This window comes from Schistocerca serialis, chromosome 1 (assembly GCF_023864345.2).
Source record: "Schistocerca serialis cubense isolate TAMUIC-IGC-003099 chromosome 1, iqSchSeri2.2, whole genome shotgun sequence".
Taxonomy (NCBI): Eukaryota; Metazoa; Arthropoda; class Insecta; order Orthoptera; family Acrididae; genus Schistocerca; species Schistocerca serialis.
The window spans coordinates 455609516-455622508 of record NC_064638.1 but is presented as its reverse complement, the minus strand read 5'-3'; positions in this window follow the sequence as shown (position 1 = coordinate 455622508).

Sequence of the window (12993 nt, the reverse complement as noted above, 5' to 3'; positions counted from 1 at the left end):
CCAATGACATCGCTAATTACGATTTCAGTGGATAAGTGATGTATGAGATTGGACCTGGATCAATGGAAACATGTCAACTGGTCGAATGAATCACATCTCTTCTACACACGTTCGATGATCGTGACCGGATTTGCCATCATCTGTGCGAGTGGCTCCTCGAGAAAAGAACCACCTCACTGCCTCTTGCCGGTGAGGGAAGTGTTATACTGCGCTTCAGTGGGTCCTGTGGTAGTAATGGAAGACACTGTGACAGCTGTGCACTACGTCTACATTATTGCGGACCATCTGCTTTCCTTTATGTCTTCTCCGACGAAAATGGCATCTTTTATCTTTTCCTCATAGCAAGAATCATCTTATACTGGTTTTAGGAGCATAACAAAGTGTTCACTATGCTGTCTTGGTCACCCAAATCGCCATACCCGAAGACTATGGAACACATTTGGACTTCATGGTGTGCCTGGTGCGCCAGCTCCGCAATCATAAACCACTGGACCGTCATTTGACTTATCAGAACTGTGCGTAGACATCTGGTACTTTGCGAAGGTGGATCAACTCATTCTTAACCATGTGGTCATAATGCTTCGTTCACCTGTACATATACAGGTTGCCAGGGTTTTAGGAAAGTGGACAGTAGGATTCGTATATACAGATACATCCAATCCTAGTAAATATTAGCTAATATTCGTCTTACGACTTCCTTTCGTGCGGTAGCGTTCTCGCTTCCCACGCCCGGGTTCCCGGGTTCGATTCCCGGCGGGGTCAGGGATTTTCTCTGCCTCGTGATGGCTGGGTGTTGTGTGCTGTCCTTAGGTTAGTTAGGTTTAAGTAGTTCTAAGTTCTAGGGGACTGATGACCATAGATGTTAAGTCCCATAGTCCTCAGAGCCAGCCAACTTCCTTTTCTTAAAAAAAGACACTGTCCATTCCGTTCAACTGATCTTCAAAGTCTTTTGCTATCTCTTGCTGAATTGGAATTTCGATGTCATATGTATAGCACAAAGTTTTTATTTTTCTTCTTGAACTTTAATTTCTTTTCGGATTTCTCTTTAGCTTCTTGTGTGACCCTCAGTCTACTGATTGAATAAGATAACAGGCTACAACGCTTTCTCACACCTCCTCAATTACTGCTTCCTTTTCATTTCCTACTATTCCTGCGACTACAGTATTGTTTTTGTACTCCTTCTAGATAACCTCTTGCTTTCTGTATTTTATCTCTGAATACTTAAGAGTTTCAAAGCGTTTTTTTCTAAATATACGATTTCTATGAACGCAAGTTTGCCTTTTTTCAGACTGTCTTTGCAGATATGTCGTAAAACAAATATTGCCTCACGTATTTCTACATTTCTCCCAACCCAGACAGTTCGGCCTCTACCAATCGCTCCATTCTTCTATGTAGATTTTGAATTAGTATTTTACAATCAAGGCTCATTAACTTGTTTGCTTGGTAATATTCGCACTTGTCTCAATGAAGCATTGATAAAAGGAATATCAACCTCCCCTATTTCTCATTAATTTGTCTGCTATTCCACATGTTTAATGCTTCGTTCATCGGTGTATATAGATTACCAGGGTTGTGGGAAAGTGGACAGCGGACTTGGGACGCAAACTCACACCCAACCATTTTAACATTTGCTCATGTTCATTTTACGACCTTCTTTTTTTTAAGACGCTGTCCTTTCCGTTCGAAATCCTTTGCCGTCTCTTGCGGAATTGCAACGTAATAGATAAAGCATGAAATTTTTATTTCTTCTCCTTGTATTGCCTTTTCTTTTCCGAATTTACTCTTCGTTTTTCTTTTGAATCGTACTGTATTGACTCTTAGTTTATTGATCAAATAACGTATGGGATAAGCTGTAACACTGTGTCACTCGTCCTCGGTTACTGCGCCCATTTCATTTCCCACGTATTTCTACATTTCTCCGGAATGCAAGCAGATTTTACCCAGTTCGGCTTCCGCCAGTCTATCTATTGTTCAATAGACAATTCGTGTTGGGATATTACAACCAAGGCACATTGATTTGTGTGTTCGGTAATATTTACACCTGTCTGAAAATAATAAAAGGAATATTCAACCTCTCCCGCTCCTAGTTGATTTACAGTCACTCTACAGGTCTCTGCCACATTTCAGTACTAGACGTGGGGAAGTGATTGGGAAATTATATGAATTGTTTGTTTATTTATTTTATCTGACCCGTGGTCTAGGGGTAGCGTCTTTGATTAGAAATCAAAACGTCCTCGGTCCCGTGTTCGACACCCATCACTACTTGAATTTTGATTAGTAAGCGGCATTGGTGGCCAAAGACTTCCAGCATAGGAAGTCACCCTCGTTCTGTCAACGACCTTGACAAAGAGGGCGGAGGAGCGGATAAAAGTTCAGAACTCTCTCTAGTCCCTGATTGGGAAACTTCCTCTAAAGGCGAAGAATCAGCAAAGATCAACAGGGCGAGGATGCAGAAGGCAATGGAAACCACTGCATTAATAACACATAACGTGTACCCACAAGACATGTGACATGTAATCGAAAAAGTGTTACGACAATCTCTCCATTGGCAAAACATTTCGGAATAGTCTCCCACTCGGATCTCCGGCAGAGGAATGCCAAGAAGGTGATCATGAGAAAAACACTGATTAACCAACGAAAGGATGACGTTCTACGACTCCGGGCTTAGAATGTAAGAAGCTTGAACTTCGTAGGGAAGCTAGAAAATCTGAAAAGGGAAATGCAAAAACTAGGATTAGTGGAGTGAAATTGAAAGAAGACAAGGATTTATGATCAGATGAGTATAGGGTAACTCAACAGCAGCAGAAAATGGTGTAACGGGAGTAGGATTCATTATGAATAGGAAGGTAGGGCAGAGAGTGTGTTACTGTGAACAGTTCAATAAGGTTGTTCTTATCAGAATCGGCAGCAAACCAACACCGACAACGATAGTCCAAGTATACATGCCGACGACGCAAGCTGACTATGAAGAGACAGAGAAAGTATATGAGGATATTGATCGGGTAATACAGTACGTAAAGGGCGATGAAAATCTAATAGCCGTGAGGGCTGGAATGCAGGTGTAGGCGAAGTCATAGAAGAGAAGGTTGAAGGAGAATATGGGCTTGGGACAATTAATGAGAGAGGATATAGACTAATTGAGTTCTGTATTAAATTTCAGCTATTTATAGCGAATACTCTGTTCAAGAATCACAAGAGGAGGAGGTATATGTGGAGAAGGTCGGGTGATACGGGAAGATTTCAGTTAGATAACATCAGAGTGAGACAGAGATTCCGGAATTAGATAATGCATTCTAAGGCGTACCCAGGAGCAGATACAGAGTCAGATCACATCGTAGTAGTGGTAAAGAGTAGGCTGATGTTTAAGGGATTAGTCAGGAAGAATCAATACGCAAAGAAGAGGGATACGGAACTACTAAGGAAAGACGAGATACGTTTGAAGTTGTCTAAGGCTATTGATAAAGCAAAAAGCGGGTAGCTCAGTAGGCAGTACAGTTGAAGAGGAATGGACATCTCTAAAAAGTGCAGTCAAGAGCTGGGAAAGAAAAATATAGGTACAAAGAAGTTAACTGCCAAAAAACCATGGGTAACAAAAGAAATACTTCAGCTGATCGGTGGAAGAAGAAACTACAAAAATGTTTAGGGAAATTCAAGAATACAGAAATACAAGTCGCTGAGGAGTGAAATAAATAGGAACTGCAGGGAAGCCAAGGTGAAAGGGCTGCATGAAAAGTGTCGAGAAATCGAAAAAGAAATGATTGTCGGAAGGACTGACTCAGCATATAGGAAGGTGAAAACAACCTTAGGTGATATTAAAAGTAAAGGTGGTGACATTAAGAGTACAACGACAATTTCACTGTTAAATGCAGAGGAGAGAGCGGACAAGTGGAGAGGGTATACTGAAGGTCGCTATGAGGGTAAGATTTGTCTAATGTGATACAAGAAGAAACACGCGATAGGGGATTCAGTATTAGAATCGGAATTCAAGAGAGCTTTGGAGGATAACATAAGACAGGATCACATAAGGCAGAAGGGCTGGATAACATTACATCAGAATTTCTAAAATAATTGGGGGAAGTGACAAAAAAACGACTATTCACGTTGGTGTGTACAATATATCAGTCCCGCGACATACCATCTGACTTTCGTAAAAATATCATCCACACAATTCCGAAGACAACGACAGCTGACAAGTGCGAGAATTATCGCACAATCAGCTTAATAGCTCATGCATCAATGTTACTTACAAGAATAATAAAGAGAAAGATGGAAAATTGGGGATGTGTTAGATGATGATGAGTTTGGCTTTATGATAGGTTAGCCGGCCGATGTGGCCGTGCGGTTAAAGGCGCTGCAGTCTGGAACCGCAAGACCCCTACGGTCGCAGGTTCGAATCCTGCCTCGGGCATGGATGTTTGTGATGTCCTTAGGTTAGTTAGGTTTAACTAGTTCTAAGTTCTAGGGGACTAATGACCTCAGCAGTTGAGTCCCATAGTGCTCAGAGCCATTTGAACATTTTTTTATGATAGGTAAAGGCACCAGAGAGGCAACTCTGACGCTGCGGTTGTTAATGAAAGCAAGACTAAAGAAAAAGCAAGACACGTTCATACGATTTGTCGACGTGGAAAAAGCGTTCAACAATGTAAAATGGTGCAAGATGTTCGAAATCCTGAGAAAAATAGGGGTAAGCTATGGGGAAAGACGGGTAGTATACATTATGTACAAGAGCCAAGTGGACGACCAAGAACGAAGTGCTCGGATTAAAAAGAGTGTAAGAGAGAGATTTAGTCTTTCGTCCATACTGTTCAATCTATGCATCTAAGAAGCAATGATGGACATGAAAGAAAGGTTTAGGAGTGGAATTAAAATTGACTGTTAGATTACACGATTCACAGATGAAATTACAATGTTGAGTGAAATTGAAGAAGAATTACAGGCTCTTCTGAATGGAATGAACAGTCTATTGAATACAGAATGTGGACTGAGAGTAAATCGAAAAAAGGCGAATGTAATAAAAAGTAGCAGAGAAACAGCGACTAACGTAACATCAGGATTGATGGTCACGAAGTTAAGGAATTCTACTTTCTAGGCACGAAAATAACCGACTACTGACGGAGCAAGGAGGTTCATGTGGTTCAAATGGCTCTGAGCACTATGGGATTTAACTTCTGAGGTCATCAGTCCCCTAGAACTTAGAACTACTTAAACCTAACTAACCTAAGGACATCACCCACATCCATGCCCGAGGCAGGATTTAAACCTGCGATCATATCGGTCGCGCGGTTCCAGATTTTAGCGCCTAGAACCGCACGGTCACTCCGGCCGGCCGAGCTAGGAGGACATTAAAAGCAGACTAGCACTGGAAGAAAGGCCATTCCTGCCCAAGAGAAGTTTACTAATATGAAGCATAGGCCTCAATTTAAGGGAGAAATTTCTGAGAATGTACTTTTGAAGCACAACATTGTTTGGTAGTGAAACATGGACTTCGGGAAAACAGGAACAGAGGAGAATCGAAGCATTTGAGATGTGGTGCTATAGACGAGTGTTGGAAATTAAGTTGGCTGATAAGGTAAGTAATGAGGTGGTTCTGCGCAGAATCGGTGAGTGAAGGTGTATATATTGAAGACTTTCACAAGGAGAAGGGACAAGATGATAGGAGATCTGTTAGGACACAGGGAATGACTTCCATTGTGCTAAAGGGAGCTGTAGAGAGCAAAAACTGTAGAGGAAGTCAGAGATTGGAATACATTCAGCAAACAATTGAGGACGTATGTTTCAAGTGCTGGTCTGAAATGGAAGAGGCTTTCACAGGAGAGGAATTTGTGGCAGGCCATATCAAACCACTCAAAAGACTGATCGCTCAAAAAAGGAAAAAGAAACACACATCATATGTTGGAAGTAACCTTTCTAACACAGGTAGCGCAATGATTAAGTCAGTGGTAGAGGTTGAATATTGCTTATCACGGCTTATTTCATCGATATGTTTCAGTAGACTCCCTTATATTCAGTGTCTGAGAAACTCAATTGTTCTGTTGAAGATATGGTCTTTCCGTCTGTCGGATGACTCAGGTTTAAAAGCTAGAACGTTATTATAATTTTACATCTGACACAGTACTTTATTGAATTCATGATTTATGTTAGGTTATTTAAAACTAAAACTAACATGATCCAAAACACTTCCGCTTCTAAAGTATTATAGCGCTGGATGCTATTCTAAACGTGTCGGCAGCTTGTTGGCCTAATGAACCAATTTGTAATACTGGTCTTCACAAGTCTGAAGAGCCAGCCCGGTTAGCCGTGACGTCTAACGCACGGCTTTCCGGATTTGGGAAGAGCGGCACGAATCCTCCCGGCGGACTTGTGTCGAAATCCGGTGAGCCGACCAATCTGTGGATGGTTTTCAGGCGGTTTTCCATCTGCCTCGGCGAATGCGGGCTGGTTCCCCTTATTCCGCCTCAGCTACACTATGTCGGAGATTGCTGCGCAAACAAGTTCTCCAGGTACGCGCTCACCACCATTACTCTACAACGCAAACATACGGGTTACACTCGTCTGGTGTGAGACGTTCCCTGGGGGGGGGGGGGGGGGGGGTCCACGGGGGGCCGAACCTCACAATAACCCTGAAAGAGTGGTTCGGTGTGAGGCGGCGTAGGGGTGAAGTGGACTGCGGTAGTCGTCGTGGGGTTGTGGACCACTGAGGCCGCGGCGGGTACGCAGCCTCTCCGTCGTTTCTAGGCCCCCGGTTAGCATTCAATACTTACAATACAACACAATACAATACCGTCTGGAGAGGAAACTGTTGATTCTAAGCCAGGAACGGCGCCATTTTTAATAAACTGAATAATTCTAATTGTCTGTTTGTTATCTTCGGTTTTTTAAGGTTCTACTTATGTTTCCACACAGTCATGTTTCCTATCTTCGCAGCTTGCGACGAAATCATAAAACTGGATTTGTTATATTTACTGCAAAAAGTAATTTATATTGAAGAATGAAGTTGACTTCGGAAAACTTACGCTCGTGGGACTTCACTGAAATTATTTAGAAAGAGCTGCAACTACCCAGATTTTGTGGCTGACGGCCTTGAGTGCGACAGGTGTATTTCTTTTCTAGTATGCCATCTGCAACTAATAACGATAACGCATTTATTTGCGACCACAGCAAATCGAATACCTTAAATTGACATTAATGAAATACAATAATGTGGACTAGCTTCTCTCACTTTTATATTGTGATATGTTACTTATATTTTTTGTCTAAATGACGTTAATTATTGACAAAATGTTTTACAGATAAGCATTTATTTCCTTAGTTCCTAATATACGGATCTTCTTCATTAATCTTTACCACTTTTCCCTTTGTTTGCTGTTAACTCATATTATGAGACAGTAGTTGGTTCAATTCGCTCATTTATTCCTTACCTTCCATAAGAAGGTCTATGTCACATACAAATTTAGGGTTATAGTTAGTTGTTTCCTTTGCGATTTATTTATTGATCTATGAATTACTGTCTTCATTCCTTCCCCGATATAAAAGTCAAACAACACTAACGCTAAGCTGCAGCATTAGACCTACTTCCTTCGTAAGACTAATTCGTCCTTGTCGCAAATTATACGTAATATATTGCAGAACAAATAGTTGTAGTTTGTGAATCCATTTTATTTTACTAAATGTAAGCGTTACTTGTAGCTGTTTAGGTTAGTCATCGTCACATAAAGCGGGCCTGTGTCAGTCACAAAAGCACCTGGAATCTTTAACATGCATTAAGAATTTTTGCACATTCTAATGAAGAAGGAATTACCCTGACCGTATAAATGGTTCAAATGGCTCTGAGCACTATGGGACTCAACTGCTGAGGTCAGTAGTCCCCTAGAACTTAGAACTAGTTAAACCTAACTAACCTAAGGACATCACAAACATCCATGCCCGAGGCAGGATTCGAACCTGCGACCGTAGCGGTCTTGCGGTTCCAGACTGCAGCGCCTTTAACCGCACGGCCACTCCGGCCGGCTACCCTGACCGTATAACTCGCTTTTAGTATGGAGGCGATAGTAATTTTTGAGTCTTTGGGTTTCGGTATTATAAAAGTTTTGGCTACGGTTAAGGCTACATTTTTATCCGTTACTTGAAAAGACTGGTACTAAATCTTCAGCTTTTTAAAATCCAGACGCCCAACGACATCGCACAACGTAATTCTCTTCCTTCCGTACGCGGTGAAACGTTTTAGTTCCGGTCCATTCAGCGCTCTCCTCCTTTCAATTTCTTCCGCTGCCTCGTTTCTGAACGAACAGGCCCCCAGTAGTATAAAATCTCGCAGAAAACATTTGAAATACAGTTTCCAGCCACATTCATCCACTAGCTGAAGAGCTACGTTCAGTTTTTAGAACTGAGAGTGCTTAAACATGTGCGTGAGGGCGCATGAGTGCATCTTTTTCATTCTTTAATGTACTTCGCTGGATCGTGTAAAACAGGACTGAGAGTTCAGTGGCAGCCTAAATAGTTATAAGAAAAAAAGATGTGTAGTGATAAGAGAGAGAAGGAAGCTATGATTGCTTGTCCATTTTCACAGAAAAAGATCGTGTGTGAAGTTCCCCGTGTAATATAGGTTTGCTGGAATTAGTCGCCGATCTCTTAGATACATTTGGTCTACATCAACAACTGTACGCAGCACATGTAACAGCATATGTGTACCTGAATTAAGCGCAGGAAGTATTAGACGTGTACTTTACTATGAGTAAGTGTAAACAGTGGGAAGATTTGTCAACACGCAAGATGGTGAAATAAGGGATTCAAAATTATTCGGTGTTTCGCCTTTCATTTGAATCATATCTCTGTGACAGTACGGACGTAGTAGGGGTCTCTCCAACCAACACCGACTCAAAGGAAGGCCTCAACGCTTGTTCGTGACGTCACGTCAGCTAGGCACGGCGAACGCCAAGTCTGTTGCAAGCATACTCATAATGCTGGTGTCTCCCTCTCTGACACAGGAAAAATGTGGAACTATTGGCGGCAGTTGACCACCACACATTGTTCAGAGAGATATCTGCAATCAATTAATTGTGCAATTCATTGCGCTTCTTAACAAATAGTGTACACCTGAACTTAATTTTCCACCGGTTTTAACGCTTGACATACAGAAACAACTTCATGGTCCAGCAGCAACAGAATTCGTGCTTCTTTACCTTATTTGTAAATCATGGGAAGTTACGTTTGTACTGGGTTGCTTTTACAAGAAACTGTGAACATATTGGTGCTCTTCTTTAGGTATCTTGTTTGACTATGGAGCGAGGAGCACTGAATGTTAATTAAATATCTTGCGATTGTACACGTTGGGGAAGGGGGTGGGGGACAGAAGAAGAGGCAAAAGAGAGATACTTGTTTTATCAAATAAATTTTTTTTTATCTTATAAAGTTTCTCCTTTCAGTTGCAAGAGGCGAATATTTATCTTTTCCAATGCGCATGTTTAAAAAAGTTTAAGCTCAGCAGTATTTTCGATGTATGAAGCTATTTTGTTTCCTGTTTAGAACTCATTTCGTTGAAAACGACTGTAATCTAATGACTGGCAACAGTTGGACATTTACACATGCAAATTAGTTCACATTTCCAGTGACGATGTCAAACGAAAATAAATAAATAAATAAAAGAAACGAGTTTACTGTAAAGTGGTTGGGGTAAGTTTTGATAACAATATGGATCAAGTAAGTATAGTTACTTGAATGTAAAATTTCTGAAGCTTGCAATAGGGCAAATCATCTTCTCATATTGATCTACGTTTGTTTCGACAGGATTCAGTAATACAGAACTATGATCTTCATTTGTAGCTTTACGATAGTGAGAAAATCTTTCATCTAAATAAAACTACAGAATCCAAATTAATACCAAACATTTTGTACAAAAATAAGAGATTTATAGTGATAAGCACGCCCAGGCGTTTCTGCCTGCTACAGACCTGGCGTTCGCCGTGCATAGCTGACGTGACGTCACGAACAAGAGCCGAGGCCTTCCCTTGAGTCGGTGTTGCTCCAACCCCATGACAGCGCAGTCCTTATTCGGGCACAGATGTATAACAGAGGGGGGGGGGGGGGGGCAGGAGTTCAGCACAGTGTTGCCCTCCTAAGTTCTAGAAGCAAACAGAGCTTTGTTGACCGAAGGAAAATGGACGGACTTGGGTCTACAAGAAAGCCAGGAGCGGGGGAGTTGAACAGACTATTCCAATGCAAATGGAATTTTGACAAGACCAAGTGCCTTTGTGGTTAGAGATCCTGAAGTCTGACAATAAATTAGGACAAAACATATCTTTTAAACGTTTTAGTATATTTTTCAAATCAGATAGTTTTTGTTAATTCATCCTCTGTAATCCTGTGTTGGATTTCCAGAGACAGTGATTGTCACCCTTTTAGTATTGTAACGTTCCCTGGCAAACTCACACATTAACAAACTGAAATTTATTTGTACCATATACGCCACTCTGAGCAATTTGTATATAATGTAATTATTTAACAAAAATTATTATTGAATTTTGTGTAAAAGACGTTTGTTATTATTGTAATATTTTTTGTAGTAATATTCTCTCTGTATTTAGGATGGTAATATTTCTATATTAAATATGTAATTGCGAAATGTGTCAATATCTGAGATATCAGAGATAAATTCAGCCAGAGGGAAATAATGTCGTGAAATTACAAAGAAATGTTAATAGCAATACTATAAAAGCACAATGCACTATGTATTCTTTGGTCTTCCTCGTTTAGAGCTGAAAGCGGTAGGAAGCTGTGTCGATGTATTTGGTGAATGGGTAGACGTCATTTGTCTGTATCTAGATTTAGCCGCCATTGAAGGAGAAATTACGAACTAATGTGAGTTGAATTATTGCTTGATCTAAATATATCAGAATTTATAAAAAGTGTGTATTATTAATGTAAATTAGCTTGCCCATGTCATCTATAATATTTCTTTAAAGAGTTTTCAGCATTTTTTTAGCGGTGTTGCTGGGCTGTGCCAGGGAACGTTACAGTATTCAGGAACATGTTCTACGTTCTTCACAAGTGGGGTACAATAATATCAATTACGTACGGAAAACTAGTTCATCTACGGAAGCAGATTGTTAAAACGTCATAATAATGTATAAATTAACAATTTAGAAGTATTTCTGCTGCGAATAAACACCATAGTGCCCTGAACAAAAGGCATGCCCGAATGTAAGCCGTACGTTAAAAATGTGAGCGACGTAAGATAAACTCAGTAGTGAAAAATTTGTCGCATTACCTATCTACGAAAACGGTTGCCAATACGGTCACTCTTTTTTACTCTGTGACTTAGATAAATTAAAAAGAAATACTAGCTATCTTATTTCACTACCAGTTTTTTTGTTTTCATCACAGTATTCTTGACAGTATCCCTCCAAAATGGTTGTAGTTTGTACCGTCCATGGCACTGGACTTACATTTGTTGCAGGACCAATTTTGAAATCTTCTTTCGAAAATATACTGTTTGCATAATGAAACAATGAATAAATGCAAGTTTGGAATTAGCATCACAGCCACGTTGAATTTCGCAGTTATCACTCGTTGGTGAAATATATATGTATGTGTTAGAGAGGAATTGTGCTTACCATGTGCTATAAATTAGATAAACTGTACCCACGATAATACTTAGTAGCTACATAAGGGACGAGCAAGAATTCTGCTCGTGTACAGCGCTCTAGCGTGTTTTGGAGTTTTAATTTATTGGTTTATTTATTTATTTATTTTTGGCTTTGGACAGCAAAAACCTCTGGGTGGTATTGTCGCCTGGCTGCACAGTCTCGCCACTATCATGCCACGTTTTTTGACGGGGAAGATCGGGGAAAGGATGAACGCGCCCCGTTTAGATGGCAATGCAATCACGCAACAAACACTGCACATCTTGCATGCGACAAGGCTACATATTCCTTAACAACATACATCACAGACGAAAATAATTTCATTATTATTTAATAAACTATGGCATTTTAATATTTATATTTGGTAGTAACAGGCAGCATACGGACTGATATCACTCATGGTGCCACGTAGTTGTTACTCAGTCAGTTTCGTAACGGTAAAAGTGCTTTCCCAGCTCTTACATCGACCGAAACTTACCATGTTTCTAGCCCCTTTATGGAGACCTGGAAATTTTCTCCAGGAAAACAACGTAGAACTCCTGGTCAGTTTTATCGTAAAGGAATTTGTCTTTTAAAAGAGAACCACGTCGCAGATCGATCTGTTCCATATGCACATACACCGGGCGCTGTCAACTGAAACGGAAAACGGTCTCGAAAACAGCTCGAAAACGTGTGTAAGGTTGGCAGTATCCTCAGAACGTTTTAGAAGACTATTTCGGTAATTTGTCACAATGAATTCTTGAAAAAGGAAAAGCACTGAGCTTGGGGAACTGGGCGACTTTTTTGTCGAACGTTGGCCCTTGCACAACGCGATTTTCTTTCTGAATGCATCACCACCAAATCAGGAATAAGTTGTTTCTCACTTTGCAGCATTTTACCTGCGAGTAGTGCGCAATCAATCCCACTTCAAGTGAGGTTTCTGCAACCCATTCCGGATAGTACAACTTTCGTTCTTCTTCAGAAAAACAACCATAGTGGGTCTTAAATCGAAAAATTGTTCCATACATGCCACTTGACTTAACCAACTTTATTTGCATAAATATATAATGTCTAGATATTCTTCGTTCAGTTCCACCAAAAACTGTGGCAAATGACAATGTAATATTGCGTGTAACTTCAGAAAATTTAGTGTTCGTACCACAAATTTCATCAAGTGCTCAGTGCTTGCTATTTAGCAGAAAGTGATGCTTGATGTAAAGAATAATGAATCCTGTACAAATCGTCTGACGATTACTTGTGATTTTTTGCTCTTTTATCGTCAATTAAATCGTTAAATTCTTTTTTGCATGGTGTTGTAAAGCCGTCCCATAGGAGATTTGCGGCACTCATCGATTACGCAACTGCGTAGTAGATA